The sequence below is a fragment of the Babylonia areolata genome, chromosome 5, assembly GCF_041734735.1.
Source record: "Babylonia areolata isolate BAREFJ2019XMU chromosome 5, ASM4173473v1, whole genome shotgun sequence".
Taxonomy (NCBI): Eukaryota; Metazoa; Mollusca; class Gastropoda; order Neogastropoda; family Buccinidae; genus Babylonia; species Babylonia areolata.
In genome coordinates, this window is record NC_134880.1 from 49,374,537 (window position 1) to 49,380,536 (window position 6,000).

Below are 6,000 nucleotides of genomic sequence, written 5' to 3' on the forward strand. Positions count from 1 at the left end.
ATATGTATATTTTAGCCAATGTCGTGTGAGATTGTCTTGATTTTGTACATATTTTTTACGTCACTCAGTCTTAAATTTGTGTGTTTTGTTGCAAAGCGCGGTGAGCCCCATCTGTTCAGAAGAGGCAGGCCAGAAAGTCACGGGCAAACAAGCTCCCAGACAATGATATGCCTGTCTTTGTTTGTCCCAGCTGTCAGCGAACATTTCGTGCGCAGATTGGACTATTCAGCCATCTGCGCATTCACAGATAGACTCATGAGCATCCCTTCCCCACCACCACCACCCCATCCCCCAGCTGGATGACAACGATGGTCATCATCGATCTTGATGGACACACACTACCACCACCACCACCACCACTGCGCTATACAAGCCTGCATCTTATTATTCTCATTATTACCAGACCTTGAGTGACAGTTTGGACGCTAATCATTCGGATGAGACGATAAACCGAGGTCCCGTGTTCAACATGCACTTAGAGCACGTCACACACACACACACACGGCAACAAAAGGGTTGTCCCTGGCTAAATTGCGTAGAATAATCCACTTCGGTAGGAAAACAAATATACTCGCAGGCAGACAAAAAAAGGTGGCGCTTTCCAATGTAGCGACACGCTCTCCCTGGGGAGAGAGCAGCCCGAATTTCGTACAGAGAACTCTCTTGTGACAAAACACTAATGCAATACAATACAGTACAATACAATAATACAATACAATACATTCTACCTCCAGCTTCCATTCAACCCTACGCCCAACCTTTTCATTTTTTTTTTTTTAATTTCGTTCCCTCATCCTTATACTCTGTCGTTACTTTTCTCTCTCTCTCTCTCTCTCTCTCTCTCTCTCTCTCTCTCTCTCTCTCTCTCTCTCTCTCAATCCGGTCATTATGTAAAAAAAAAAAAAAAAAAAAAAAACCTCTGTCTCTCTTGTAAAGGCCTTGATCTGCTTTGTTTGTTTCAATGGAGTATTTTCGTAATGCATAAACAGCGTATCAGTTCTCAGCACTTAGCTGTTTCAAGTCTGGCCTTAAAACACACCTCTTCACAAGATAGCCACTGTCCCCTGCCTCTTCCTTGTTCTCAGTTTCTTCAGTTTTAGAGTTATGCATGCGTGTGAATGACTGGTGCGAAAGCGTCTAGATTTGTCTCTGCACAAGATTCAGCGCTATATAGATATTATTATTATTATTATTATTATTATAATTTCTGCCTTTTCTCTCTTTGAAGGTTCAATGTATCGCGTCTACCGTGTGCACAATTACCACTGATGCGGTGAGCCACTTTTTTTTCTTTTTTTTTTTTTCCTACTACACCTCATTGCGGGCGAGTTGTCTGAGAATGGACCTTTGCGGCACAAGTGCTGGTTTATTAAAGGCGAGAGATCAAGGGTTTTGTTGCTGGTGAAGTATCGGAGCTTACTGATGCAACAGAGTCAAAAGACAGGGCTGTGTAGCCCCACAAAGAGGAATTCTAATTTCACATGGAAGCATGGAATGTGGTGCAGATGAGGGAAGTGGCTGACAGCAGTAGAAGGTACGTCGTGTAGATAACACCCCCCACATCAAATTTAACAGCAGGTTTTTTGGATGTTTTTTTTTGTTGTTGTTGTTGTTGTTTTTCAGGTCGGTTTTCATACAAACTTCTCTCACTTGAAAGCTTGCACAAAAGCCGACACAATCTGTTCAGTTTATTTGTATTGTTTTCGTTTAACTGATTTAAGTGAAGGATATTCTGCCGGTTTCACAAATTTACTTTCATAAACAAAACGGGTTTTAGGTGTACTTGGCTGTTGAAATGCAAGGATTAAATCACTTTTCAAACGGTGATTTTTTCCCCCCTGGACTTTCTTTGTCGTTTGATATGATAAGCATTAAGCTCTACAACGAGCTAAGAAGTTAGTAAATAATGATATAGATATAAACACCAAAAAATCGATCGGATGCTGTGTTTCGTATTCAATCTTCATTTCGTTTGAGATGCCACACAAGGATCAAATCTTAATGAAGTCTTTTCATCACGTGGACTGAAATAACATAAATCATCAGTGTCCGACGGGCGCACGCAATAGTCGAGTGGTTAAAGCGTTGGACTTTCAATCGGAAGGTCCCGGGTTCGAATCTCGTAACAGCGCCTGCATGGTTGGTAAAGGGTGGAGATTTTTCCGATCTCCTAGGTCAGCATATATGAAGACTTGCTAGTGCCTGAACCCCTTCGTGCGTAAACACACGCAGAAGATCAAATACGCACGTTAAAGATCCTGTTTTCCAGTCAGCGTTCAGTGGGTTATGGAAACATGAACATACCCAGCATGCACACCCCCGAAAACGGAGTGTGCCTGCCTACATGGCAGAGTAAAAACGGCCATACACGTAAAAGCTCGCTCGTTTACATACGAGTGAGCGTGGGAGTTGCAGCCCACGAACGAAGAAGAAGAAGAAGGAGAAGAATCCGTGTCCGGGGGAGAAGAAGTTGGGTAGGGGAGAGGGACATGGGCTGGCTCAGTCCTCCTTGCTTCACAGCGCGTGTTGTTCCACATCTCGCCAATGAACGCCGTGGTCATCGACACATACACCTTCACAGCTGACTGAAACTGTCTATCAGCTTCGTTCCACACGGTGGTCGCTGTTTTACAGCTGAAGCTGTCTGTTAGCTTCGTTCCACACGCCGGTCGCTGTTTTACAGCTGAAGCTGTCTGTTAGCTTCGTTCCACACGCCAGTCGCTGTTTTACAGCTGAAGCTGTATGTTAGTTTTGTTCCACACGCCTGTCGCTGTTTTACAGCTGAAGCTGTCTGTTAACTTCGTTCCACACGCCTGTCGCTGTTTTACAGCTGAAGCTATCTCGTAGCTTCTATTCGTTCCACACGCCGGTCGCCGTTTTAGGAAGGTGACGATAACCATCTACCTCTTCCTTCGACCAGCTTCAACAGGTAACTTGGTCTGATCTAATGTGGTATTAGTTTGTTTGTTTATTTCTTTGCTTTGTTTTTTTGTTGTTGTTTTTCATCTTGCTTCATGTTTGTTAAATCATGAACAGATAAAAATGAAAGGTCGGAATGAGGCTGTTGTAACCGCAATAAACATATCCAATGGAAACGGGTGATATTGAAAGGTAGAACCATGTAAGGGTGGAACTTAAAGCTGGGAGGAGGAGGAGCGGGTGTGTGTGTGTGTGTGTGTGTGTGTGTGTGTGTGTGTGTGTGTGTGTGTGTGTTACAGACAGACAAACAGGGAGACAGATAGACAGACAGAGAAACACACACACACACACACACACACACACACACACACACACACAGAGTACATATAATGTATACAGATATTCACAGTGTGTATTCATTTAACGTGTGGGTACGGTCATTTATGGGGGGTGGGGGGGGGTTGATTTTTTTTACCACAACACCAAAAATGATTCTTTGTCACCAAAAGTGATGAAGGGAGAGAAATCTTAATTTCCTGTTTCCCCCATCAATGGTGGCGCAGTGGCAGAATCAATCAGACGTAGTTGAACCTCTGGTCCAGTGTTCGCCAGTGATCAGGGTTCGAGGCCCTGTTTCGGCATGGTCCTGTGTCCTTACGAAAGGCACTTTGTTCGGATCTTTCTCACTTCACCTAGGCGTGAATGGGTAACCCTGACTTTGGTTGGGGACGGTTAAAACGACGGAAGGCGAGGACTGGGCCCTGCCTTCCCATGCCGTGCTCCAGACACAGTGGACATGAATTCACTGCCTTCCTGTGCCGTGCTCTAGACACAGTGGACATGAATTCACTGCCTTCCTGTGCCGTGCTCCAGACACAGTGGACATGAATTCACTGCCTTCCCATGCCGTGCTCCAGACACAGTGGACATGAATTCACTGCCTTCCCATGCCGTGCTCTAGACACGGTGGACATGAATCCATTGTCTTCCTATGCCGTGCTCTAGACACAGTGGACATGAATTCACTGCCTTCCTGTGCCGTGCTCCAGACACAGTGGACATGAATTCACTGCCTTCCTGTGCCGTGCTCCAGACACAGTGGACATGAATTCACTGCCTTCCTGTGCCGTGCTCCAGACACAGTGGACATGAATTCACTGCCTTCCTGTGCCGTGCTCTAGACACAGTGGACATGAATTCACTGCCTTCCTGTGCCGTGCTCCAGACACAGTGGACATGAATTCACTGCCTTCCTATGCCGTGCTATAAGACACAGTGGCCATGAATTCACTGCCTTCCTATGCCGTGCTCTAGACACAGTGGACATGAATTCACTGCCATCCTGTGCCGTGCTATAGACACAGTGGACATGAATTCACTGCCATCCTGTGCCGTCCTCTAGACACAGTGGACATGAATTCACTGCCTTCCTGTGCCGTGCTCTAGACACAATGGACATGAATTCACTGCCTTCCTGTGCCGTGCTATAGACACAGTGGACATGAATTCACTGCCTTCCTGTGCCGTGCTATAGACACAGTGGACATGAATTCACTGTCTTCTTGTCCCGTGCTCTAGACACAGTGGACATGAATTCACTGTCTTCTTGTCCCGTGCTCTAGACACAGTGGACATGAATTCACTACCTTCCTGTTCCGTGCTCTAGACACAGTGGACACGAATTCACTGCCTTCCTGTGCCGTGCTCTAGACACGGTGGACATGAATTCACTGTCTTCCTGTGCCGTGCTCTAGACACAGTGGACATGAATTCACTGCCTTCCTGTGCCGTGCTCTAGACACAGTGGACATGAATTCCCTGCCTTCCTATGCCGTGCTCTAGACACGGTGGACATGAATTCACAGGCCCGATGACTGCGGAAGACTATATGGGACCTCTAACCTTTAACCTTATCAACGCCATCTGCACGACCTTTTCTGTCTTTGCTGGAGACAAGATGCGGTTCTCACGAAATTCGAAATGCCAGAATTGTTCGGGGGAGACGATAAAACGAGGCCCCGAGTGAAGCATAATACTTACAGCACGTAAAAGACAGAAGAGTTGTCCCTGGCAAAATTATGAAGGAAATTCTACTTTAATAGTAAAACAAATACACTCAGAGACAGAAAAAAATGTATAGTTAGTTAGTTAGTGCTGCACGGTCGTGTATTGTATTAGAAAGTCCATTATTGTTATGATTGTAGGATAATGATGATGATTATTATTATTATGATGATGATGACTACTACTACTACTACTATCATTTTTATCATTGTTATCATCATTATCATTATTGTTATTGTTTTGTTTCATTATCATTTTTATTATGATTATGATGATGATAATGATTATCATTATTGTTATTATCATTAGTAGTATTAGTATTTAGTTATTACTAGTATTTTCATTATTAGTATTATTACTGTTGTTATTATTATCACTAGTAGTAGTAGTAGTAGTAGTAGTAGTAGTAGTAGTAGTAGTAGTAGAATTAGTTTTAATATCATTACTATAATTATTACTATTATTACCATCATCGTCATCATCATTATATTATGATTATGATTATGATTACGATTGTTGTTGTTGCTACTGCTGCTGTTCTTGCTGTTGTTGTTCCTGTTGAAGATGCTATCGTCGTGTCGTTGTCATCATCGTCATCATTGTTACTTTTCAGATCCAAATCACACACACACACACACACACACACACACACACACACACACACACACACACACACACACAACGCGGCAAGGCCTGGCTTTGAAACAGCAGTAGTTCGACGACCGCGAGGTTACTGGTTTCCATGCCTCGTCGTCCTCGCCCCCCAACACCTCCTTCGCCACCACCACCCTCCCTCCTCTTCCGCCCGATGACCTTGACCTTCATATCTGCACTTCCCCTGCTGCTCCTTCCCGTCCTCTGGTCGTCATTTGTGGCCTCGGGAGTCGTGGATCTCACGTCCTTGGTCATGGTCAACACTCGGCCTCAGTACTTGACCTACTTCGTTCGTTTCCATCCCAGAGGTTTCCGATGGTGCGCTCAAGAGTGTAAGCGGTATCCGCAGAGGTGCAGGTTTTT

At 44.7% G+C, this 6,000-nt stretch overlaps 1 protein-coding gene across 1 annotated transcript in view; it reads left to right on the forward strand.

Moving 5' to 3' along the window:
* Positions 1–5,933: 5,933 nt before the first annotated feature.
* The window catches only part of LOC143282514 (complement receptor type 1-like), an 11,287-nt gene continuing 11,220 nt past the window's right edge, over positions 5,934–6,000 (forward strand). The window contains exon 1 of the mRNA XM_076588178.1: positions 5,934–6,000. This exon is cut by the window's right edge and continues 112 nt beyond it. The gene's annotated coding sequence lies outside the window, so the exon portion shown is untranslated.